Genomic DNA, 27,616 nt, shown 5'->3' with positions numbered 1-27,616 from the left:
TGGGGCCATTTAGGCACAGGGGCCCATTCCATCTATACAGTAATAATTTCTTTTTAATGATTCATTTATACCTTTGACCAAAATGGTACTAGTTTGTCAGATTTAAGCACAGGAGTGTAACAATATGGATTTCTCTGGTCCATGAGCGTGGTATATATAACTTAATTTATTATTATGCTTGCTTTTGTTTTTGTAGCAATGTTTTGTAATTTTTGTTGTACTGAGTATGCATATTTAGTTATCACTAAATATTTTATACTTTGAATGCTGTTTATTTTTAAATTTAAATTTTATATTTTATTGCTAGTATATTAAAGTACAATATCTTAGTAGTGTTGGTCAGTTAAATGTATATACTTTTTATATTTCATTGAACTCTGAACTTAAAATAGGGAATTTTATCATATGTAAATCGTGTCAATAAATTTGATTCAAGACTAATTTTGGTAATCTACTGCACAGGCTTTTAGAGATAAATAAGTGAGTTAATGCATGTAACATGCTTATCACAGTCCTTAACAAAAATATAGACTTGAAAACAATTATCTATTATTATTTTTGAATTCTGTATTTAGATAGATTTTATTTTACTGTAATTTTTTTTGTAATACATGTACTTGGGAATTCAAGCAATATAATTTTTTATGCAAACATAACATCTTGCTGGACAGTTCTTAATATCTTAACTCTTTTCATATAGAATCTGTGTAAAGACAGGGGATGTTGCTGGCTTATATTTTTCAGTATGAACCCTTGGAAATTATTGTTGGTTGAATCCTTTTAGCTTTCTTGCTCACACCTCTTTCTTGCTTCCCAGAATTGAGCCACAATTCACTTCTAACTTTATAATAGTCATGTTAAGAAAAATATTATTTGTGTGCTTAGCTCACTTTTCTTTTCCTCAAATTTATTTGCTAATACAAAACACCTCTTAGAGCAGGATGACTATGTAGTGTTGGACACAAGTTTTGTTCCTTTCATGAACTTCATCATTTATTATTACATCAACTATCTCTTCTTTCATCCACCATATACTTGGCATTAGAATTCAAACACCTCTAAAAGTGTATTTATATGCAGTGTTAATTATAATAATAAATAGGAGAAACAGTAATCATTATATATAATGTGCAAAATTTCAGGCAGTTTTAAGTGTTTTACATATATGTAATATTTATTATACAAAATAATTAGGAAGTGAGTGCTAATTTTACTCCTATTTGCAAATGAATTTGTAGAACACAGTAATTAAAGTACTTTTCTAATGTTTTATAATTTTTAATTATCTTCAAACCAAGGGAGTTTGAGTCCAGCAGCTAGCATCTGAAACATTATATTCTACTACTCAAAATTCCATTCGTTAATAAAATGAGTAAATTAGTTACAATGAATTATGGAACTTAAATTTGCCATGGTTAAATTCATTCATTTTTTATCCGCTAGTGAAAACATAATGATAAGCATGGCCTTGGGCTCAGATATTCACTGATGAAATATATATATTATCACTGCTAAAAATGGAATCGGGTACCAGATCATTAATGTGAATCAGATCAGTTATGTGAATCTTCCTAGCTTATAAGACTGGAACCTGACAGCCTGAATATGAGAAATGGAACAAAGATCAGTTACTCAGCACTTGATTCAGTCCTCATTGTGGATGAATGCTTTGGTGTGAGCCAAGTGAATTCCTCTTAAGCTCACATGTGATTTCCACTTATGGTGATGAAATCCAGTTAAATTGAATATGCTACATTTAAACTAGTTAAAAAGATGCAGGTGTGTTATCCCTTTTCTATAAGGCATTCGATTAGTGACCAATTTGAGCTCAGTTTTATTATCTTCTTTATTCACAAAATGAGCTTATCTACAGTTTTTAAAAAGCAGTGGGGGAAAGGCTCTGATTCTGTCATCAAATCCTGGGCTGTCCAATTTTTTTTTTTTTGATAATTAGATAATGCTCTGTTTCAGAGGTTTCTACAAGTAAGGCTACTGGAAACAGCTTGCAGCAATAGAAGTACACTGTAGTAAATACTGACTTTACATTTATTCTTAATTTTAATTTTGTTGATAAGGACCACTAAAAACTGACAAAGAAGGATATTTTGGTTTCATTCAGTTATTTTAAAATTTCAGTGCCCCTTGTAACCTGGCACATAGTAGAGAATACCTCTAATGATTGGAGCAAATTTACAGAAACAAAGTAAAATTCAAATAGATGGATTCCATTATTTGGAACTTTAAATCATAAAATAAATCATATTTGGAAGAATAACAGTTATACTAACACAAAGCCACTAAGAGTATGACTTAAGAGAAAAGTTAAGAAAGCCTATAAGTACGCCTGAGAATGTTAAGAAATCAAAATAAGTAAATATCGCTTTGTTAAATATTTTCCAATTAATGAAACAGAACAGAGAAAAAAATAGAAAATTGTTACTTTTAAGATATCTATGCCATAAAACAGAAAGGTAAATATGATGCCATTGTAATTCTACTTGAATTATTGCTAAATTTATTTACGCTCTTTATTATTTTAACCTGAAGAAGCCCTTGATGTCATAGCAACCATTTTAAGTTGCCTACTTTTAGCCCTTTTCTTCAGTCTCAAATAAAAATTTGGGAGTCATCCAATCTTAGCCCTTAATTGGGACTTTAATTGGGCCTTTGGTGCCCTAATTATGATAAAGTAATTATAGCAATTATAGATAAATTAGAGTAATAATCAGTAATTATAAATTAAGTCAATCCGAAGTACATTTGAAATATACTTACAAATGGCTCTTTAAAGTGTTATTACCACCTCGAACATCATGTTGTATTATGATTTGTATCTCTCATGCCTGGGTTAGACTTTCAAGAAATTAAAGTTTTATAGATACATATATATATACACACACATATTTCACTTAATTCTTAATCCATACTCCATTCTATTAAAGAAAACTAATACACGTTTGCCTTTTGTGGAATAAAGATATTTTTTCCTAAATTGTGTAAACAATTCTCATAAATTACATGGGAGTAAATAGTGATAAGTACATTTGCACTGTTACAAGTATTGAAATGCATGCACAGTTCTGACAAAAAATATTTTGGAAGTAATTTTAATATATTTTAAAATATTAAATTTATAATCATAAAATTTTTAAGAATTTTTACCATACAAGTTATTTTGAGCCGTAAGTGTGATAACATTAATTAATTAAGAAGAGACAGGTCTGAAGTCAGGTGATTTCCATGCATCTAATACCTCATTTAATCTCACAACAAATCTACTGGAGATGGGATGACATTAATGGAGCTGATATTATGCCCGTTTCAAAGATGATTAAACTTATGCTACAAATGCTTAAATAGCTAGCTCACTGTCTATCCCACAGCTAAAACAATAAATGGCACAGTTGGGATGTAAGCAGAGATAGATTTAATTCCAAAACTGATCATCTTTTCAAAATACCATACTATTACTTTTATAGGTGAATTACTAAAAGGAAAAATGAATGCTGCCTCTAATTAGTTTGAATTTCTAGATATTTCTGAAAATAAAAAATACATTTTCTTCCTTACCACTGCTTATTGAAAATGATGAAAATATTTATAGTTTATTCAACCTTTAAAATGATTATCTCTGTTTTAATTCATCTTTTAGGGATGTCTCACTTATTTTTTAGCTTTTAACTACCAGTGTTTGTTCCTTTCATTTTCCCCCATATGCTCCTTCTCCTAATTATATTTCTAATGAACTAGAACACAGTTAGTTTACATTCTATTTAACTAAATCTGTGTGTGCTGAATAAATGCAACTAAAACAGAGGCAATCCATTTATTACAATTGTCTTGACTAGAACTTTGACAAAAATAATTAACTAACATATATTCTGGTTCATCATTTTAGACTAGATTTAGTTTCTATCTCGAAAGTATTGTTAGGGAAATAGTTATTGAACTCTCAGACAACTATCAAACCCTGGCTTAGCTATTTGCAACTGTATGTTATAGTACTGCAATTTTCTCTTCTGAAAAATATTTCGTATTTGCTGAGAGTAAAAATAAAGAATAATGTAAATACTACCTAACTATGCTAGGCACATAGATGGAATGAATGCTAAAAGAATGGTAGGGATAATTATGGAATGGCTCTACTGAAGTAGTGATGAGAATGTAGGCTAGTAATTATTTATAGCCATGAAACCCACTCCCAGTGCATCTAAACTGGATACTTATATTTATATTACCAAGCTTGATAATACTATGATTTAATTGAGCTTCAGAGAAACCACTTCTTTCAAAACTTGTTTCAAGATCATATGTCAGAGTAAAGGGCAATTGATTTCATTTAAAATAATTAAATATACCAACAAGAATAAGTGGTTTTTTATTAGACTCACTCTTGACATTTTAACTGAAGATATTAAAAGTACCTGAAAATGTCAAAGATTAATTTCAACTTGAGTTTTAAAAAGAAAGCTTACATTTCATATTTTATATTGACCTATTTTCAAGCTTATAAATAATTTCTTCAGGTTCATCTTGGATACTGATGAGCACATCAAAGGTAATCAATCTTTATTTCTCTAACTGTTCTACTGATTTCCATCATTTTTCATTCTTTTTCTTAATTTTCATACCTCTGCTAAAATTATCTGATCTTGCATTTTGTCTATCTTTTCCATTATAATCTCTAACACATTAATCATGGTTATTTCAAATCTCTTGTCTGATATTTTTAACATCAGTGTCATATTTGAGTCTGGTTATGATTGTCTTTTCAGACTGCTTTTTTTCTTTTTTATGAATTGTAATTTTTTTATGAATGCTAGAAATGCTGAATAGGATATGTAAAACCAAAAGTTTATTTGTTTGTTTTAAACCCTTAAAGGTAACCCTTTCCTTCTACTGGGTCTTTAGTTTGTAGGTTTGTATTAACCTTGTCAGAAATTGAGCTTCAGTGTTTAAGATGTTGTTGCTATTATTGACATATTTGAAATTTGCTTTTGCTATGGACATTAGAGACTTCAAATTTTCTAGTGATACCTTGTTTTTATCAGCCCCATTTGGCTTTGGATCTCACTTTGTGATGGTCTCCAGAGAGAGGATGCCTTTTATAACTCTTCCAATTGTACTCTATCATTATTTTTACTCAATGCACATTCATGTGATAGGGGAAGGTGAGAAAGTGGGCAACTATTTTTGATCTTTAAGTCGACTCAGTCTAACCCATGCACTATAAGCCTAGGTTTTAGAAGTTAACTTCACAAATATTTCTTCCAAATCTTCAGACATAATTCAGGGCCTAACCTATATGCTTGTCCTTCCCCCAATGTGTACTGTGTAAATTTTTTTTCTTCTGCTTCCTCCCTTAGCTCTAGTGGCTTTCCACCAGTGCCCTCCAACTACCACTTGAATACACTTTCCCTTGCAGAATAATGCTTTTTTTCCTTTGAGATTGGTAGAGGAGATGAATCTTAATGGTGGTAGTCCCTGTTCTACTCCAGAAATTACAATGGGATTACACCCATGACTTCACAGTACAAGTTTGGATAACTTTAAAAAAATTGTCCATAAGTTATTGGGGTACAGGTGGTATTTGGTTACGTGAGTTAGTTCATTAGTGGTGATTTGTGAGATTTCCATGCAATTATCACCAGAGCAGTATACACTGCACCATATTTGTAGTCTTTTATCCCTTGCTCCCTCCTGTTCCTCCCCTCAAGTCCCCCAAATCTATTGTATGATGCTTATGCCTTTGCATCCTCATAGCTTAGCTTCCACATATCAATGGGAACATATGATGTTTGGTTTTCCACTCCTGAATTACTTCAGTTAGAATAAGTCTTCAATCTCATCCACTTAACTGCAAATGCTGTTAATTCATTCATTTCTATGGCTGCACAGTATTTCATCATATATATGATATACACATATTTATATATGTATATATATCATATATATATGTACATCATATAGGTATGTATGTATACCTATACATATACATATACCTATACATATAGGTATGTGTGTGTGTGTGTGTGTGTATATATATATATATATATATATATCACAGTTTCTTTATCCACTCATTGATTGATGGGCATTTGGGTTGGTTCCACAATTTTGCTATTGTGAACTGTGCCGCCATAAACACGTGTGTGCAAATATCTTTTTCAAATAATGACTTCTTTTCCTCTGAGTGGATACCCAGTAGTGTGATTGCTGGATCAAATGGTAGTTCTACTTTTAGTTCTGTAAGGAATAGCCACACTGTTTTCCATAGTGGTTGTACTAGTTTACATTTCCACCGCAGTGTAGAAGGGTTCTGATGACCGTATCCACGCCACCATCACTGTTTTTTTGCTTTTTCGATTATGGCCATTTTTGCAAGAGTAAGGTGGTATTGCATCGTGGCTTCTATTTGCATTTCACTAAAAATATCACTTTACCATCATCCTGCCCAATTTGCTTTATTTTAATTATGTACTTCAATTTATTAATGCATTATTTACATGAGGTTTTGTAATTTCCAAATGTATTTTTAAATCATAACTTTCTAACCCAGTTACAACATAGACTCAATAACAGTAATCATCTGAAATTTGTTAGGCTCAGTTTTACGACTTAGCATATGGACTCATTTCTATAAATATTCTATATGTGCCTGAAAATGTATAAGTATGTTCTCTAATTGTTTGATGATACATGTTTCAGAGATCAGATTTGTTAATTAGATTCCTTAAAACTGCTATATAGATTTTTTCTTGTTTTTGTTTTGAGCATCAATCAATATAACATGGAAGTGTTTTAAATGTTTGTTTTTTTTGCTGTATTTGTCAATTTCTCATATAAAAGAGCTACAAATTTGCTTTTCATATTTAAGGTTATTTCTTACTCATATATTTATAATTTTTATATATTCCTTGTAAATTGAGTTTTTCATGTTGTTACATTCTTTAGTTCTATAATATTTTTCTTTTAAAATTTACCTGCTTGAAATTGTGTATCAGTTTTATTTGCTTAAATTTGCTGGGTAAAACTAATTTGTATTTTATAATTTCAACGTAACTCATTCTTTTTAACTTAGATGTGTCCTTTTTTCAGCAAAATATAACTAGATTTTGTACTTTGTTTACACTAAACATTTATATGATTTGAAAGGAGAGTTCTTAATTCAATTTGTTTTTCAGTCTTATGCTTTCTATTTACCACTCTTTAAAAACATATATATTTTCTTCTTTTCTGGATCTTATTTGTTTTGGGTTTCTTGCTTCTTTTTCTTATTTCATTTGTCTTCAATTTCTTTTGAGGTTATATTAATTATTGTTTTGTGTGTGTGTGTGTGTGGTTTTTTTTTGTTTTTTTTTTGATACGGAGCCTCTCTCTGTTGCCAGGCTGGAGTGCAGTGGCATGATCACGACTTACTGCAACCTCTGCCTTCCAGGTTCAAGTGATTCTCCTGCCTCAGCATCCCAAGTAGTTGGGATTACAGGCATGTGCCACCATGCCCAGCTAATTTTTCTATTTTTTTTAGTAGAGACAGGGATTCACCATGTTGGCCAGGGTGGTCTCAATCTCTTGACCTCATGATCCACCCTCCTCAGCCTCCTAAAGTGCTGGGATTACAGGCATGAGCCACTGTGCCCGGCCGTATTAATTATTTTTTAGTGATTAACATACCTATATAAATATGCATATTCAACCATATCTAAAGTTATTCAAAATCTTTATCTTATCCTAAAATGTACACAGATGTTAAAACATTTAAACTCCAATAAACTATTTTCCAACTCACGTGCCCTTTTGTCCCAGTATTTTAGTTCTATCTTGTTTTTCTTCAAAAATTAGAATTCTATGGAATCAACATTTATCTTATTTCATGAAACTATTTTATAATGTCTTCACTTAATATTAAATTTTTCCCTTTAGATTTCCACTGACAACTATTTTTCTCTTATGTAAAGCACACCTTTTAAAAGCTAGTCTACTGGAGACTCTATTAGAAATATGTCCTATGTTTCTACTAACTTCTGAAAATACTATAGGTGTGAAATTTTTTTTTTTTTTTTTTTTGAAATGAAGTCTTGCTTCGTCATCCAGGCTGGAGTGCAGTGGTGCAATCTCTGCTCACTGTAACCTCTGCCTCCCGGGTTCAAGCAATTCTCCTGCCTCAGCCTCCCAAGTACCTGGAACTACAGGCACATATCACTACGGGGGGCTATTTACTGTATTTTTAGTAAACAGTGTTCATCATGTTGGCCAGGGTGGTCTTGAACTCCTGACCTCAAATGATCTGCTTGCCTTGGCCTCCCAAAGTGCTGAGACCACAGGCGTGAACCACTGCACCAGACCAGATAGGATAGTTTAGCCCTCTATAAAATTGAAAATTGGAGACCATTTTCTCTTAGAACTTCAAACATTATTTTTTGTCTTCTGGCCTCTATTGTGCTGTTAAAAAATGTGTTATAATTTTAATTGTAAACCCATTGTAGATCATTGTTCCCACTTTAACTGATTTTAATATCTTATTCTCTTTATATTATTTAGTTTCAATGATGTATCTATATTTTAAACAACTTATAGGATATTTGCTTATCCTATAAGTTTTGATAAAATTCTTAGGTCTATGACATCTTTGAATAATCTTGTCAAATTCTTATTATTATCTCATTAGATATTTCTACTTTCCCATTCTTACTTTTGTTTGTATACAACTTCAATAAATTATATATTACATCTTCCCATTCTAGCTTTCATTTCACCATCTCTTTTTCATATTATTATTCATATTGTCTTCTCTTTTTTTCCTCTCTGAGTGGCATAAAAGATAATTTCTTCAGATCTCGACATCATCCCCCCTTCAGCTTTAGCCCACCAGTTTCCTAGTTACCATTGTCCCTTTTCTTATGTATATTCCAATCCCTCAATTACATGCTTTTAACAACATAGAATGTTATTACACGTTTTAATTTCGACTGTATGATCCACCAATTGCATGATTATCGAATCACTATATTTTCTTTTCTAAATTGGGTTTCTTCCCCCAAAGTATTTTACCACTTTTCATGTAGAATTCTCTTCTTAGCTTATATTATGTTCTGTTATCTTTATATGTATTAAATATATGTACTTTATATCTGATTATTTTAGTGTCGAACAATTTTGACTCAACTTATTGCCTTTTTTTTTTGCCCTGATCTTCATTTTTGGTACATTATTCTACATGGTTTATGATTTTGTTTTTTATTTTACATAACTTGTTTTCTTGGAATTTTTGGAATTACTGTGATACAAGAGTTAAGTTACATTCTTTCAGAGAGGATTTGTCTTTGTAACCATTAGTTATTCAAGAGTAGTATTGCTTTAGAGAACTGCAATTAAATTTTCACCTTGAAAATAATTGTATTTTTATAAGTTTGGGTTTATTTAGATTTTTCTGGGTATGTACATTTTTTTCTACAAAGTCTAGAAATTTTGGACTACAAAAATCATATATGGTCCACTAGGTATTACACAATCTCAAGGTGAATGTATTTCTTTTCTCCCCCTTCTCAGTACTAAAAAGTCAAATACACAGGTTTTGTTATGTCTTCTCCTTGAAAAATAGTTTATTTTTTGCCCACTTTTATTTTGTAGACCATATTGATTACAGCACTGTGTGTGTGTATGTATCTGTGTGTGTGTGTGTGTGTGTGTGTGTGTGTGTGTGTGTATGTGTTGTGGGTGTAAGGGTGAGGGGCTATATCGTTTGTTAAATTTCATCTTGGAAAGAATCTAGGTTTTGTCTCTGTCCATTGCACCGCAGGTGGCCATCATGCCACAACCTTATGTTTTCCCATAATTTCTCCTTTAACTCTCTCTTTGTATTCTATCAAATCTTTACTTTTGTGACCTCTCAGCAGTTAACCTGAAGAAGTTTAATTTTTACTGATGGCAGCTATGGTGAGACATGCAGTTTTATACAGTATTATCAACAGAAGTAATAAATGGGTTTTTTAAATTACAAAACAAGCATTTTAAAACTGAAAATGTTAATATTAGGGAATTCTTAAAAGAACAAAATTACTTTGGTGGAACAACCTAACTTCAAAGTGCAAGTCAGATTAGAAAGTTATTTGTAAGGAAGCAAAAATATCCCACTGTCACTGCCTTATTTACACTTCATTTTTCTCCAATTTTAGTGAGGTATAATTGACAAAAACGGTTTATATTCAAGGTGTACAACATGATGATTTGATGTATGTATACATTGTGAAATGATTATCCCAAACAAATTAATTAACATATCCAACACCACACACAGTTACTATTTTTGTATGTGTGTATGTCTATGGTGAAGACATGTGAGATCTACTCTCTTAGCCTAATTTAAGTAACAGTATTCTTAACTATATTCACCATGCTACACATTAGGTCTTCAGAACTTATTCATTTTATAACTGAAAGTTTATAGCCTTCAACAAACATTTCCCCATTTCTCCGACCCCCAGTTCCCGACAACAACCATTCCACACTGCTTTTATAAGTTGCACATTTTTAGATTTCACATATAAGTGAGGTCATACAGTATGATGAACTTGAGATACACTATGCTAAGTGGAATAAGCCAGGCATAGAAAGACAAATATTATTTTCCAATGAGATGACCTAGTGAAAAGACTTAAAAATATGTTTTCTACTTTAATAATATATTTAGTTGTCAAATGAAATTACCTATACCTATTGTGTACAGACTGTTTTGAAAGATGTGTAAAATGGCTAAATCAAGCTAATAAACATATACATTACCTCACACACTTATCCTTTTTTTGTGGTGAGAACACAAAATCTACTCTCAGCAATTTTCAAGAATATGTTTTCCACTTTTAGGAGATTTAATTGCTGAAGGTAATGGCTCTGAAAAGAGAGTATATTTTTATTGCCAGGGATGTTACTTCCATAGCAGAATCTGTTCATCATAGCAGTGCAAGTCCTGATGGATTGTGTTAATGGACCATGCTGCCACCAATAAACACCTTGTTGAATTGGTAGTTATTTCAGGAAAAAAGGGAAGTTACTCTGAACCTTTTATAGACTGGATATTTTAAATGTACTGTGAAATGAAGGACACACAAGCTTTAAAGTAATTATTCCCATTATGAACACTTTTATGACTCAAGATAGTGAGATAGCAAGAAAAATATGTGTAAAATAGACATGCATGCAAAGTGTACCAAGAATGAGATTCTCAATAAGAATAGATAACACATTGTATTAGTCTGTTCTCACATTGCCAATACAGACGTACCTAAGACTGGGTAATTTATAAGGGAAAGAGGTTTGACTCACAGTTCAGCATGGCTGGGAGGCCTCAAGAAACAATTATGGCAGAAGGAGAAGCAAACATGTCCTTCACATGGTGGCAGGAAGAAGAAGGGCAGAGCCTAAAGGGGAAAAGCCCTTAAGAAAACCATCCACTCTCATGAGAACTCACTATCACAAGAACAGTATGAGGGTAACTTCCCCCATGATTCAATTACCTCCCACTGGGTCCCTCCATGATATATGGGGATTATGAGAAGTACAAGTCAAGATGAAATTTGGGTCGAGACACAGCCAAACCCTATCATTCAACCTTTGGCCCCTCCCAAATTTCATGTTCTCACATTTTAAAACACAATTATAACCTTTCAACAGTCCCCCAAAGTCTTACCTCATTCCAGCATTAACTCAAAAGTCCAAGTCCAAAGTCTCATCTGAGACAAGGCAAATCTCTTCTGTCTATGAGCCTGTAAAATCAAAAGCAAGTTAGTTACTTCCTAGATACAATGGGGACACAGGCATTCCAATTGGGAGAAACTGGTCAAAACCAAGAACCTACAGGCCCCATGCAAGTCTGAAATCCAATAGGGCAGTCATTAAATCTTAAAGTTCCAAAATGATCGCCTTTGACTGCATGTCTCAAATCCAAGGCATGCTGATGCAAGAAGTGGGCTCCCATGGCCTTGGGTGGCTCTGCCCCTGTGGCATTGCAGGGCACATCTCTGCTACTGGCTGCTTTCACAGGCTGGTGTTGAGTGTCTGCAGCTTTTCCAGGTGCACAGTGTAAGCTGTCAGTGGATCTACTATTCTGGGGTCTGCAGGATGGTGGCCCGCTTCTCACAGCTCCACTAAGCAGTGCCCCAGTGGGGACTCTGTGTTGAGGTTCTGACCTTATATATATCCCTCTGCACTGCCCTAGCAGAGATTCTCCATGAGGGCTCTACCCCTGCAGCAAACTTTTGCCTGGACATCCAGGTGTTTCCATACATCCTCTGAAATCCAGGTGGATGTTCCCAAACACTAATTCTTGACTTCTGTGCACCAGTAGGCTCAACACCACATGGAAACCACGAAGGCTTGGGGCTTGCACCCTCTGAAGCAATGGCTTGAGTTGTATCTTGGCCCCATTTAGCCACAGCTGGAGCTAAAGCAGCTGGGATGCAGGACACTATGTCCCGAGGCTGCACAGAGCAGGGGTCCTGGACCCAGACCACAGAACCATTTTTTCTCCTAGGCCTCTAGGCCTGTGATGGGAGGTGCTGCCAGGAAGGGTCTCTGATATGCCCTGGAGACATTTTCACCATTGTCTTGGTGATTTACATTTGGCTCCCTGTTATTTATGCAAACTTCTGAAGCAATCTTGAATTTCTTCCCAGAAAATGAGTTTGTCTTATCTGTTGCATCATCAGGTGGCAAATTTTCCAAACTTTTATGGTCTGCTTCCTCTTGAATGCTTTGCTGCTTAGAAATTTATTCCAACAGATACCCTAAATCATCTCTCTCAAGTTTAAAGTTTCGCAGACCTGTAGGGCAGAGGCAAACTGCCACCAGTATCTTTGCTAGAATATAGCAAGGTAGCCTTTACTTCAGTTCCCAACAAGTTTGTCATCTCCATCTGAAACCCCTTAAACCTAGACTTCATTGTCTTTATCACTATCAGCATTTTGGTCAAAGCCATTCAACAAGTCTCTAGGAAGTTCCAAACTTTCCCACATCTTCCTGTCTTCTGAGACCTCCATGTCTCTTGGACATTCCAAATTTTCCCACATTTTCTTGTCTTCTTCTGATTCCTCCAAACTATTTCAACCTCTGTCTATTGTCCAGTTCCAAAATTGCTTCCACATTTTCAGTCATCCTTATAACAGCACCCACTCTCTGTGGTACCAATTTACTATATTAGTCTGTTCTCGTGCTGCTAATAAAGACATACCCAATACTGGGTAATTCGTAAAGAAAAGAGGTTTAATTGACTCACAGTTCCACATGGCTTGGGAGGCCTTGGGAAACTTACAATTATGATGGAAGAGGAAGCACACATGTTCTTCATATGATAGCAGGAAGGAGAAGTGCTGAGCCAAAGGGGGAAAAGCCCCTAAGAAAACCATCAGATCTCATGAGAACTTCCTATCATGAGAACAGTATGGGGGTAACTGCCTCCATGATTCAATTACCTCACATTGGGTTCCTCCATGATATGTGGGGATTATGGGAACTACAATTCAAGATGAGATTTGGTTGGGGACACAGTCAAACCATATCACACATTAATAAAAATTTTAAAGAGTATTGATTATTTTATGATATAAATAGGAACAGAAATATTTTATCAATGAATGAATATTTAATTTAAGCCAATGACTAAGCTGCTCCCTATTATAGATTATATATTATTAAGGAGTGTGGTTTGTCGTTTCCATCTTGTTTCCATCCTGAATGTTTATTATTCAGGAAACTTTAAGACAATGAGAATTTTAATATTAACATTACATCTCTGACACCTGAGGGAAAAATAAGATGTTAACATAAAGTCCCAAAGAAACCACTTTCTGAGTAATTTCATTGCTCTCCATTATGCCATCTTCTCACAAACACTTTTTAAATTAAACAAAAAGAGATAAACATTATTGCCATGTTCTGTTAAATGGGACGTGTTGGTTAATATTGTATAATTTAAGAATTTTCTTACCCTTCAATTATATATTTGATGGTACTGTAAATTAAGACATGGTAGAAGACATTTTCAAATAAACAACTATTTATTATTGAAGGGAAGTGAGAAAACATTTTCAGTTTAATTAAAATTCATTGAGAGTCTAAATGTATAATACATAATTATCAATATACTTACAAATTGTGAAAATATACATTTGAGAATTTGTAACAGTAAAACCAGCCACTTTTTATTAAAGAGACTGAACATGTTAAAAGGCCCAAAGTTAAATTCTTTTTCCTTTTAGGATAGCCCTTACATTAATTTTCTATTTCTACACAACAAATTGTCACAAACTTAGTGACTTAAAACAATACCTATTCATTTTTTCAGTTTCCATAGGTTAGGATTCCAGGTACATGCTCATGTCCAGAAGGCTGCCTGCACTTCCCTGCCATGAAGCCCTTTCTGTAGAAATTTTCACAACCTCTCTGTTTTGTTCTTTAAGGTCAGCAAGAGAAGAGCTATACAACAATTTATTAAAATGAAGTCTTATAAGTGTATTGTAATCTAATCACTGCAGAGATACCCCAGCACGTTTTGTCATATTCCATTAAATGCAAGTTCCAGTTTTGCCCACATTCAAGGGTATGGTATTATACAATAGGTGACTTCCTGGGGGTTACACTAGAGTGTGTCCACCCACAGCTCAGATTGACTCACATATCTTTATATTTGAAAGGTTGCAATACTAAGGTTGTTTCTGGTATCATAGAATACTTAATAGCATTTACTCAGTATGACTCTTTCAATATCCCTTGAGTAAGTTACTAGTGAGTACTATAAATCTCCAAACCACATAACGTAAAGGAGTGCTCAGAATAGTAAATTACATATAGTAAATATGTAATAAATGTAATGTGTCAACATTATTATTATTTGTATGATTACTGATATATGCACTGGGTTTGAAGATCAGTGTGATAAGCCATACTTGAGTTTCAATGGGACCTGCAATAGATGCACTACAACAGAACAAATAATATGATTGGAGTGACAGAAAAATTAACAACCAAAGATAGAACAAAATCTGAGCTTCCTGATGAACTAGAAACATTGTGAATGCTTAGGTTTCTTGTAATTCTATAGACTCTCAAACAGTGCTTGTTTGTTTAATTAGTTAATGCAGACTTGGTAGGTGGACCGGAAATGTAGTGACAATGAGTAAAAGATGGGTTTTTAGAGAAACATGTAGGCAGCATTGGGTATGTCTTTGGGATATGTCTATAGTAGGTGAAATTTTGCATCTTTTCTACAGACACTAGCAGAACCAGGAGAGAAGATAATTTCCCTATTATAACTGATGTCAGCTTACTATTATAAGTAGAAAGGCATGACTCAAAGATAGACTAGTAGAAGAGGGGTATCTCATTAATTATGTCCCCAATAGCTATAATCACTCCTACTTAAAATTTTTTTATGCTAACATTACTTTTTTTCTAAGAAGAAATGTTGATAGGCTGTGAAAATAAGACGATCACAAGAAAAAAATAACTCAAACCATCAAATTTACTATCTTATTTAATGTCTAGCAATTCTTGCCATTTTCAGGGATTCTCTCCTACTCTGCCTTTTACATTGAAGAATATTTATTCTACGTTGTTAGTTCTTGGCTACTGAGCTTTTAGTTTTCACCATATTTATTCGTCGAATCATTAGTTATCACTGGGGTAGTAAGACTGGATATTATATAAACAGTGAAGAGACATCCCTAACAAATATGCTTGTAGAACTGGGGATAGTTAATTATCAGCAGGTTACAAGTGAGCTTAGCCTTTGAAGAATAAATGAAGAAACAAAAGTGAAAACATTGAGGAAAGCATTCCAGAAAGATGAATTCAAATGTGTAAAGCTTTGGAAACATGAAAATGCATGATGTTTTATAAAGAGAATTTTAGAAGAAGCTTTATGTCTGGAAGGTAAATGAGTTTTGAAGATTTGGCAGCCATGTGAGGCTAAAGGGAGAATCTGGGGCCAAAATATTAACAACTTGTGGGAGCTGAAAGTTTGCAAATATAGAAGTGACGAAGATCTACATTTTACAGACATCTCAGGAGATGAATTTAGGGTTGGTTTTAAATGACAAGAGTTCATTTAGAAAGATGGTACAGTAATACAGGTGAAAAAAATAAAAATTTAATTAAAGGAAGCATTCATCAGTATAAGAAAGAGAAGGCTGATTTGGAAGATATTTGAGGGATAATTTTTAACAGAAATTGTTGACTAATTAGAGTCTGTTTCATATGATTTAGCTCTGTGTCAAACCATATCAGCCAGACTCTAATTAGTCACCAAGGTTTACCAAATCTCATGTCAAATTATAATCCCCAGTCTTAGAGAGGGGTGCCCATTGGGAAGTGACTGGATCATGAGGGTAGAGTTCCCAAAAATGGTTAGGCACCACTGCCTCAGTGCCGTTCTCTGATAGTGAGTCAGTTATCACAAGGTCTGGTTGTTTTAAAAGTGTGTGGCACCACTCCCCTCTCTCTCTTCCTTCTGCTTCAGCCATGTGAAGTGCTGACTCCTTGTTTGCCACCCACCATGGTTGTAAATTTCTTAAGGACTCCCTAGAAACCAAGCAGATGCTGTCATACTTCCTACATACAACCTTCACAACCATAAACCAATTAAATCTCTTTTTTTTTTTAATAAATTACCCAGTCTCAGGCATTTTTTATAGCAATGTGAGAATGAACTAATACACTGGCTAAAGAAGCAACATTTACCTCAAACTGCACTGCCCAATAAGATATTCCTGAGCCCCATGTGGTTATTCACTTTTACTTTATATTGATTAATAGGTAAATTTAATTCCTGAGCTGGCATGAAGGAATCCTGAGTCTCAGCAACTCAGGAGATTGAGGCAAGAATTTGAGACCCCCATCTCTAAAAAAAAAAAAAATTATATCTCAGTAGCAATAGTCAATTTTAAGTACTCAATAGCTTCATGTGGCTTGTGGCTACCATATTGGAAAGCACAAATAAACAAGATTTTCTTCCTTATTGAACGATCTATTGGACAGCAGTAATATAGAGTGAATTCCCGGTATCCTTTGTGTTTATCAGAAGAAACTTATGAAAAAATCCAATTGGGAAATAACATAATGAGATAAGTCATAAATTTATTATGTTTGCATTAAATGTGGGTATACAATTGTTTTCCACCACTCTTCTGCTTTTACCAACAATGCATCAAGAATATCTGTGTTCTTATAGCTTTCTATTGAGATGCAAAATTGTAGGCAAAATTCCTAAGTGATTATTTATTATCTGCAAGAACATGTAATATTACAAATAAATAATGATTGCAAAGTTCTCCTCTAATTTATATTATCTAGTTATATGAGAAATCTTATTTCCCATACAATAGCTTACAAAACTATATAATACAAAAAATAGTGATTTTCCAATCCAATCTCAGTGTAAAATTGCATATTTTACTTCATATGTATCTGACAAGTGATTCTAAATATTATTACATCTTTATAAGCAATTTGTATAGTTTTTTAGGTCTGACTTTATTATATTTTAAGCTTCTTTACACCATTGGTATTGATTTGTATGGCATTTTTATACATTTAGAATATAAAATTAATCACAAAGTTGTCTTATAAGTTAAAAATCCCATTTCCCCATTATTTATTTCTTCATTTACTTTGTTTATGATGTAAGTGTAGCCCCTTTAAAATGTGGTTAAATATATCAATATTTCCTTTATGATTTGTGGAATATAACTCTTATTTATGTATAAGATCACTCATGCCTTCTAGTATCTTCATAGTTCTTATGTTAAAGTATGAATATTTGATCTCCCATTTATTTTTCTATAAATTTATTTTAACCTACTAAGTGGTAGAACTTTAAAAAATTGTAGCTATATAAAATTGTATGAAAAAAAGAAAAGCACTAAGATGTCTTTGTTTTGTTTTTGTTGTTGTTAAGTGGCCAAAAGTGGCTAAAAAATCCCCTAGACTTTGTATGTTTGCATGCAAAGGATAAGCAGTAGAAATCTAATGTTTATAATAAAATATTGGAATGATTCCAAATAAATTAAAGAAAAAGTAAGTAATATTTTTCTCAATACTATACTCAGGCATTACAATAAGTCAAAAACAGAATAATGTAAGTTTATTTTTTTTAAAAAAAAGCAAAATATTCATGCTTTTAAATTTGTGGAAGACCTTATAAAAATAATAACCTAAAAGAATTAACTGATACAATGTTGACAATTGGATTAGTTTGATTGAAACTTATAGAGAAATTAAAAGATAAACTTGGCTTTAAGCTATTGGAAAAATACATAGTTTATATGACAGAAATAAAACCAAGAATAGTATGTTAGAAAATTACTGAATCAAGGTTGCTTATATAATCTGTTCCTTAAGAATAAGTATCAATTAATAACTATTAAGGAAATAGAAACTGCATTGGCAATACCAGCATATCCTGAAGAACAAACTGTAAAACAGACTGAAGTGTTTTATTTCTAGTCAACTAGTTGAATGAAACTCCCATAAAGCCGTAGGTGTGAATGGATAGAAGGGAAGCAATGCAGAAAGAAGCAGTGTCAAAAGACACTCTATCACCTAGCCCTGCCCAAACTCATTTTCTTACATATCATTTTTACTCAATGATAGATTGGTGCTGCACATATCCAACTTTATTAATAGATGCGTTTGACTTGGAAAATGCAGACTGTATGGTCACCTGATGTCATCTTCAGTTTGTTCTCTTCTAAGGGCTAATAGTAAGTCAGAAGCTAATTCTCAAGAAGTAGGAAATTTACTTTCAGAAGAGAACATTGATTTACTCCAAAATCCTAGAAGTTGTCCTTGTGGTTCTTCTATTAGTGTCTATCAGAATGGCCTATAAAGCATCTCTATTTACCACAGATACTTTGAATATCAATGGATTTACTGAATCATTAGGCCATGGAGAAGAGCATCTTGTACTTTGGCCTGTATTTATTGAAAAGTCACCTCTTACTATAGCTCTCAAAGATATAGGCAGCCTTAATATATGATTTGGTAAATATGCTGAAGAAGCACTCTCAACTGTGGTATGTTGTCTCCAAAATCTTGAAAACCCTGCCATGCATTGAGCCTTTACATTTTTTTTGTGACAGTGCAAGATGAAAAAATATATTTGCTACCTTCGAGGCAAGTACAGACATATTCCAGACATTTGAAACCACGAAACTTTAATGAAGAGGTGGATCCATGCATTTTTGTGGAATTACTGCCCAGATTCTGGCTAGAATTTACCTTACTAAACTATGTCATAGTAATTGCTACCTCTTACACATCAGATTCAATAAACTCAATGTCATCAATGTAGTGGACAAGACTGGGGCTTTGTGGAATGTCATGACGATCAAACTCTCTGCAAATCAGATCATATCTAGAAGAAAAAAAAATGATACAACCCTGAAACAAGGCTATGAAGGTTTACTGTTAGCACAGCTAGGTAAAAGCAACTGACTTCTGGGGATCTTTACAGTATGGAGAAGAAAAGCATTAGCCATATCAGCAGGAGTTTATCAAGTGTTCAATGATGTATTTCATCATCCTGGTAATAAGTAAAGTACTTAATAGGTAATTTTTCAATCATCACCCTCCTACAACCCTCTACTCTCAAGTAGGCTCTGATGTCTATTGTTCTCTTCTTTGTGTCCCTGTGCACTCAATGCATATTCCTGCTATATAAGAGAGACACATGGTATTTGGTTTTCTGTTCTTGCATTAGTTCACTTAAGTTAATGGCCTCCAGCTTTATCCACGTTGCTGCAAAGGACATGGTGTTTTTCCTTTTTATGTCTGCATAGTATTCCATGATATATGTATCCTATTTTCCTTATCCATTCTACCACTGATGGGCATTTAGGTTGATTCCATGTCTTTGCAATTGTGAATAGTGCTGTGATGAACATTCACATCCATGTATCCTTCTGGTAGAATAATTTATATTCCTTTGGGTATATACCCACTCATGGGATTGCTGGGTCAAATGGTAATTCTTCTTTAAGTTCTTTCAGAAATCATCAAACTGCTTTCCATAATGGTTAACCCAACTCACATTGCCCCCAACAGTTTATAAGCATTCCCTTTTCTTTACAACCTCACCAGCATCTCTTATTTTTTTAGTTTTTAATAATGGCTGTTCTGACTGGTGTAAGATGGTATCTCATTGGGGTTTTGATTTATACTTCTCTAATGATTAGTGGTTTGAGCATTTTTTCATACATCTGTGTCTTCTTTTGAAAAGTGTCTGTTCATATCATTTGCTCACTTTTTAATGGGGTTGTTTGTTTTCTTGCCTGTAAATTTGTTTAAATTCCTTATGGATTGTGGATATTAGGCCTTTATTGGATGCATAGCTTGCAAATATTTTCTCCCATTTTGTAGACTGTCTGTTTACTCTGCTGACAATTTCATTTTTTGTGCAGAAGCTTTTTAGTTTAACTAGGTCCATCTGTCAATTTTTGTTTTTGTTGCAGTTGTTTTTGACATCTTCATTATAGAACCTGTGTCAGGGCCTGTGCCCAAAATGGTATTTCCTAGGTTATCCTCCAGGATTTTTATAGTTGTAGGTCATATTTTTAAGTCCTTAATTCATCTTGAGTTTATTTTCTTATGTGGTATAAGTGAAACAGTATCAGTATTCTGCATATGGTTAGCCAGTTATCCCATCATCATTTATTGACTAGGAAGTCCTTTCCTGATTACTTGTTTTTGTCAACTTTGTTGAAGATCAGATGGTTGTAGGTGTGTGGCATTATTTCTGGGCTCTCAGTTCTGTTCCCTTGTACCAGTACTATGCTGTTTGGGTTACTGTAGCCTTGTAGTACAGTTTGAATTCAGATAGACTCTAGCTCTGTTCTTTCTGCTTAGGATTTTCTTGGATATTCAGGCTCTTTTTTGGTTTCATTTGAATTTTAAAATTGTATTTTCTAATTCTGTGAAGGCTGCTATAGGTAGTTTGATGGGAATAACATTGAATCCATAAATTGCTTTGGGCAGTATGGCCTTTTTAATGATATTCATTTATGCATGAACATAAAATAATTTTCCATTTGTTTGCAGCATCTCTGATTTGTTTCAGCAGTGTTTTGTTATTCTCATTGTAGAGATTTTTCACTTCCCTGGTTAACCATATTCCCAGATATTTTATTCTTTTTGTGTCTATTGTGAATGGTATTACATTCTTGATTTGGCTCTAAGCTTGAATGTTGTTTCTATATGGGAATACTACTGATTTTTGTACTTTGACTTTGTATTCTAAAATTTGCTTAAGTTGTTTATCAGACCTAGGAGATTTTTGGCAGAGATTATGGGATTTGATAGAGATTATTTGGCAGAGATTTTGCACATATAGAATCATATTGTCTACAAACAATAGTTTTACTTTCTCCTTTCTTATTTGGATTTTTTTTTTATCTTATTCCCTTGGTTAGAAGTTTCAGTATGATGTTGAATACGAGTGGTGAGAGTGAACATCCTTGTGTTGTTCCAGTTCTCAAAGGGAATGTGTCCAGTTTCATTCCATTTAGTATGATGTTGGCTATGGGTTTGCCATAAATAGCTCATTATTTTAAGGTACATTCTTTTGATATCTAGTTTTTTGAGAGTTTTTATGATGACGGGATGCTGGATTTTATTGAAAGCCTCTTCTACATCCATAGAGATGATCATTTGGTGTTTGTTTTTACTTCTGTTTATGTAATTAACCACATGTACTGATTTATGTAGGTTGAACTAACTTTGCATCCCAGGGATAAAGCCTACTGGATTGTGGTAGATTCATTTTTTTGATATGCTACTGGATTTGGTTTGCTAATATTTTGTTGAGGATCCTTGCATTCATGTTGATCAATGATATTGGCCTAAAGTTTACTTTTTTGTTGTGTCTCTGCCAGGTTTGGTGTCAGAATGATGCTGTCCTCGTAGAATGAGTTAGGGAGGAATCACCCCTTCTCAATTGTTTAGAATAGTTTTATTAGGTATGGTACCATTGCTTCTTTATATATTTGCTAGAATTTGGCTATGAATCCATCAGGTCCTGGGCTCTTTCTAATTGGTAGGCTTTTTATTACTGATTCAGCTTTGGAACTCATTATTGGTCTGTTCAAGGTTTCAATTTCTTCCTTGTTTAATCGACAGAGGTTGTATGTTTCCAGAAATTTATTCATTTCTTGTAGGTTTTCTAATCTGTGTACATAAAGGTGTTCATAATAGTCCCTGAGGGTTTTTGTATTTCTCTGGGGTCAGTGGTGTTATCACCTTTGTCATTTCTGATTTTGTTTATTTAGTTCTTCTCTTTTTTTCAATGTTAGTCTAGCTAGTGGTCTATCAATCTTATTTATTCTTTCAGAGAACAAACTTCTAGATATGTTGATTTTTATGTGGTTTTTCACATCTCAATTTCATTCAGTTCAGCTCTTATTATTGGTTATTTCTTTTCTGCTGACAGCTTTGGTGTTGATTTGCTCTTGTTTATCTAGTTCCTCTAGGTGTGATGTTAGATTGTTAATTTGTGGTCTTTCTACCTTTTTGATGTGTTCATTTAGTGCTATAAACTTTCCTCTCAACACTGTTTTAGCTGTGTTTCATAGATTCTGATATGATTTATCTTTGTTCTCATTAGTTTCAAAAATGTTTTTTACTTCTGACTCAATTTTATTGTTTACCCAAAAGTCATTCTGAAACAGATTGTTTAATTTCCACGTAATTATATGGTTTTGAGAGATTTGGGTGTTGGTTTTTCTTTTCATTGCACTGTGGTCCAAAAATGTGGTTGGTATAATTGTCTTAAAATTTGTTGAGAATTGCATTACAGCTGCATTTGTATTCAGTTTTTGAGTAGGTGCTGTGTAAGGATAAGAAGAAGGTATATTCTGCTTTTGTTGGGTGGAGTTTTCTATAGATGTCTGTTAGGTACATGAGGTCAAGTGTCAAGATTAGGTCCCTAATATCTTTGTTAGTTTTATACCTGAATGATCTGTCTGATACTATCAGTGTGATATTAAAGTCTCTTGCTATTATTGTTCATCTAAGACTCTTCATTGATCTCTAAGCACTTTTTCCATGAATCTGGGTGCTCCTCTATTGGATACATATATATTTAAGATCATTAGGTTTTCTTTTTTAATTGACCCTTTTAACATTATGTAATGCCCTTCTTTCTCTTTTTTAGTCATTGTTGGTTTAAAGTCTGTTTTGCCTGAAATTAGAATACCAACCCATGCTTTTTCTCCATTTTCCATTTCCTTGGTAGATTTTTCTTCATCCCTTTACTTTGAGCCTATGGGTGTCTTTACATTTGAGGTGGGTCTCTTGAAGACAGCATTCCATTGGGTCTTGCTTCTTTATCTATCTTGCCACTCTGTGCCTTTTAATTGGGGCATTTAGTCCCATTACATTGAGCATTAATATAGATATGTGTGGATTTGGACCCCTCATCATGTTTTTAGCTGGTTACTAAGCAGGCTTAATTGTGTGGTCGTTTTATAATATCAGTGGTCTATATACTGTAGTGTGTTTTTGTTGTGACTGGTAATGGTTTTTGTTTTCATATTTAGCAGCCCCTTAAGTATCTCTTGTAAGCCAGGTCTGGTGGTGATGAATTCCTTTAGCATTTGCTTGTCTGAAAAGCATCTTATTTATCCTTTGATTACAAAGTTTAGTTTGGCTGGATCTGAAATTCTTATAATTTCTTTCCTTCGAAGATACTTAATATAGGTCCCCAATTTCTTCTGGTCTGTAGTATTTTTTTGTAGAAAAGTTCACTGTTAGCTTGACAGGTGACCTGTCCCCTCTGTCTCAGTGTCTTTCATATTTTTTATTGCATTTTGACCTTGGAAAATCTGATGACTATGTGTCTTGGCAATGCTCATGTTATACTGTATCTCTCAGGCTTTCTCTGCATTTCTTGTATTTGAATGTTGGCCTCTCTAGCTAAGTCTGGAAAATTTTCATGGACAATATATCAGAATATTTTTTCCAAGTTGCTTGCTTTCTGTCTCTCTCATTCAGGAATATCAATGAGTCATTCATTTGGTTCTTTACATAATCTCATATTTCTTGGAGGCTTTATTCATTCTTCTTTATTCTTTATTTTTTCTGACTGAATTAACCAGGAGAAGTGGTCTTCAGGCTCTAAGAGTCTTTTTTCAGCTTGATCTATTCCACTGTTAATGATTGCAATTTTATTATGAAATTCTTGTTGTGTATTTTTAGCTCTACAAGGTGAGTTTGCTCTTTTCATAAAATGGCCGGTATATCTTTCAGCTCCTGTGTAACCTTATTGTATCTCTCAGATTCCATGGATTAGGTTAGACTTTCTCCTGATTCTTTTTCTTTTTTCTTTCTTTAGATGGAGTCTCACTCTATCACCAGGCTTTAGTGCAGTGGCACGATCTCAGCTCACTGCAACCTCTGCCTCCTGGGTTCAAGTGATTCTCCTGCCTCAGCCTCCTAAGTAGCTGGGACTACAGGAGCATACCACCATGCTCAGCTAATTTTTGTATTTTTAGTAGGGATGGGGTTTCACCAGGTTAGTCAGGATGGTCTTGATCTCTTGACCTCACGATCCACCTGCCTCGGCCTCCCAAAATATCCTGATTCTTGATTTTTATTTCTATCGATATTCTGAATTCTATTTCTGTCATTTCAGCTGTTTCATCTGGCTAAGAACCATTGCTAGGGAACTAATACAATCATTTGGAGGTAAGAAGATGCTGTCATTTTGAGTTTCCAGGGCTCTTGCAATGATTCTTTCTCATCTGTGTGGGCTGAAATTCCTTTATTCTCAAAGGATGTTGCTGTCCTTTGGATAACATTTTTTTTCTTTTATCTTCTTTGATATACCTGGGAGTTCAATTGTGGTATAAGGTGGGTTCAGCCAACTGGATCTGTTTCTGGAGGATTTTAGGGGTCCAAGGGTCAGCTCAGCACTTCTGGACTGTGTGTTCTAATTCTGGAGGGCTGGTACCAGGCCACCAGCTTTGTTCTCTGGCCCCTCAAAGTTAGTAATCTCTTGTGCTAGAAAGGCAAGATATTCCTAGTCTGCTGGCCACAACAATCTGATGAGAGGTGCCAGCCAAAGCACTGTGTTGGGGCAGTGGCAGTGAGATACATTCTTGCTTCCACATGCTAGCAGCTGTTGTGGCGCAGCAGGGGCAGGGCACCAGTAGGGGTGGAGCAGCTGGTGTTTGTGTTTGCACTTGCACTGGCAGTGGCAGGAGTATGGCAGGTTACCCACACATCACTATGGGCATGGCACTGGTGGAGTGCAGCAGGTGGCATTTGAGTGTGTGTTCACACCAGCAGCAGGTGCATGGTGGTGTGCCCACCACATCAGCAGCAGCAGGGCAGTGGAGTGCACTCATGCTGGCAATAATGTGGTGGTGGGATATATGCACACATGAAATGGCAGCAGGAAAGAGGAGACAAAGTCCTCCCACACCTGCACACCAGTAAATAGGTGAAGTGCAATCATGGGTGAGTGCATGCTGGCAAAGTGGCAGAGGGAGTCTGCAGTGGGGGGAGGCTGCAGGTGGGCTGGTGTATGTCAGCAGAGGCTGGACTACTGGAGCTATCTGACAGACAGGTGTAGTCTGCTGGTGAAGGAGCTGTGATTAAGTTCCCTGAAAAGCACACAAGCTCCTACTCTGTGCAGGTCTGACAGTCTCCCAGGCTAAAGTCTTTAAGAGAAAGATGGCAAGCCTTGGGGGTTTGGCGACCCTGGCCATGCTCCACTGTAGCCATTCCTCTGCCAAAACCTCTAGGCTCCACACAGGCTGGAGTTCTGCCCTCGCCTCCCCTCTAAGGAGCTCTGCCTGCCAGCTTAAGTGTCTGTGAGGTTCTTGGGGTCTCTTGCTACCAGGATTCAAGAGGCCTGTGGCAAGAGTGGTCCATTCTTTACCTGTTCAATTTACCCCTTCCCCAAGAGTTTCTGGGGGCCAAGAACAAGTCCCAGTGCTTGGCAGCCCTGTCCAGGGTTCCCAACTTCGTCCCTCTTCAGCCTAGTATCCTCCCCTGCCCACTCTCAATGCCCTCCTTACAAAGATCTGCCAGTAGTGTGTCAGTCTTCCCAATGTCCCAGTCTCAATGGGAGATGTTCTTGCTGGCTATGTCTAGTTGACCGTATTGGCTGAATATACCTAAGAGTTGGTTCTGCAGGCTGAACAAGCATGATACTGGTATCTGCTCAGATTCTGGGGAGGCCTCATGAAGCTTTTACTCATGGTGAAAGGGAAAGCTAGATCAGGCATGTCACATAGCAAGAGCAGGAGCAAGAGATCCCACATTTATTATTATATGAAAAAAGGCAATTCAATATTTTACAAATGTATTACCTTAAGCCTACATTTTTGGGATTGTTTCACGGCTGTAGGACACATTTGAATTTCCAGGAATGAAAGTTGTATGACCTCCCAAATAATTCAGGATAACAAAAACTTAGCATAACAGATACTGGCTTTCTCAGAAAGGAGCCATCAAAGCAGTTACTATATTTAATGTTTTAAATATATTAATTTGTCAGGCAGCACTCATCATATTACATAAATTACAATACATATATTTATATATTCTACATTCATATGAATTGTTATAAGTTTGACCACAGCATGCAAGGCAATAGATACTAATCATAATATTACTATGTTATATATCATTTGATGCTAATTTTTATCTCAATTTCCATGGTAAAATAGATATATTCCAGTGTGTGTGTGAAACATAGAAATGATTTTTAGGTCATAGTTTACCAAAAATAGGAGAATATGAAATAAAGAATAATTTTCTCTTAGGCCAGTTGAATATACATGAACATTTTTAATATATCCTTTTATTCCATCTGCCATTTTCATGCTTTAGTGCATCAAATGTTTCACTCCTTCTCAGTCATTTTTTACTTACAAAATATTATCCATATCCTTCTATATTAACCCAAGAGCCCTGGCATATGCACTGCTTCAGTGCTCACCTACTAGGATAAAATGTCCAGCAAATTTAGTCTGAATACTGCCCTTCTGCCTTCTCATTCATGTGTGACATCCATTTGTTATGCTGCAAGATACTGGCCTATTCCCTGCTGTGAGTACCCAAAGACCTCTCCACCTTGAGGTTATGATGCAAAGTAACCTAGCTGTTTTGTGTTCATCCATATTTCTTTTGTTTCTGTCTTCCTTTTTCTGCCAACATTAGAGCATGAATAACAACTAAAATATAATTAAAGTCAATATTATTTGTGGTCAGAATGCTATTTTAGTAATCATATTGTTAATAGAGTACTTCTAATCCAATGTGACTAATAATCATAGTCATGATAGTCATTTGTGTTCTTTCCAAGACAAAAAGACAGAGGAAAGAAAGAAAGAAAGGAAGGAAAAAAGAAAGAAAGAAAGAAAGAAAGAAAGAAAGAAAGAAAGAAAGAAAGAAAGAAAGAAAGAAAGAAAGAAAGAAAGAAATGAAAGAAGGAAGGAAGGAAGGAAGGAAAGAAAGAAAAAAGAAAAGAGAAAAGAAAGAAAAGAAAAGAAAAGAAAAGAATTTTCCTACACTGAGCATATTTTGCTTTTTTGCTGTCAGCTGTGATCACATGCACATCCTG

The 27,616-nt window shown here is 34.5% G+C and overlaps 1 long non-coding RNA gene across 2 annotated transcripts in view; it reads right to left on the bottom strand.

Annotated features, from left to right (window-relative positions):
- Positions 1 to 11,343: 11,343 nt before the first annotated feature.
- Positions 11,344 to 27,616, bottom strand: part of LOC129526270 (uncharacterized) — a 75,876-nt gene continuing 59,603 nt past the window's right edge. For both annotated transcript variants that reach the window (XR_010130669.1, XR_010130670.1), the window contains exons 2-3: positions 11,687 to 11,762; positions 11,344 to 11,417 (exon numbers count right to left, since the gene is read on the bottom strand). This is a non-coding gene — a long non-coding RNA (uncharacterized lncRNA). The remainder of the gene's footprint in view (positions 11,418 to 11,686; positions 11,763 to 27,616) is intronic.

The sequence above is a fragment of the Gorilla gorilla genome, chromosome 14 (genome assembly GCF_029281585.2).
Source record: "Gorilla gorilla gorilla isolate KB3781 chromosome 14, NHGRI_mGorGor1-v2.1_pri, whole genome shotgun sequence".
Lineage (NCBI taxonomy): Eukaryota > Metazoa > Chordata > Mammalia > Primates > Hominidae > Gorilla > Gorilla gorilla.
The sequence above is the reverse complement of the archived record's forward strand: the minus strand, read 5'-3'. Positions and strand labels throughout refer to the sequence as shown.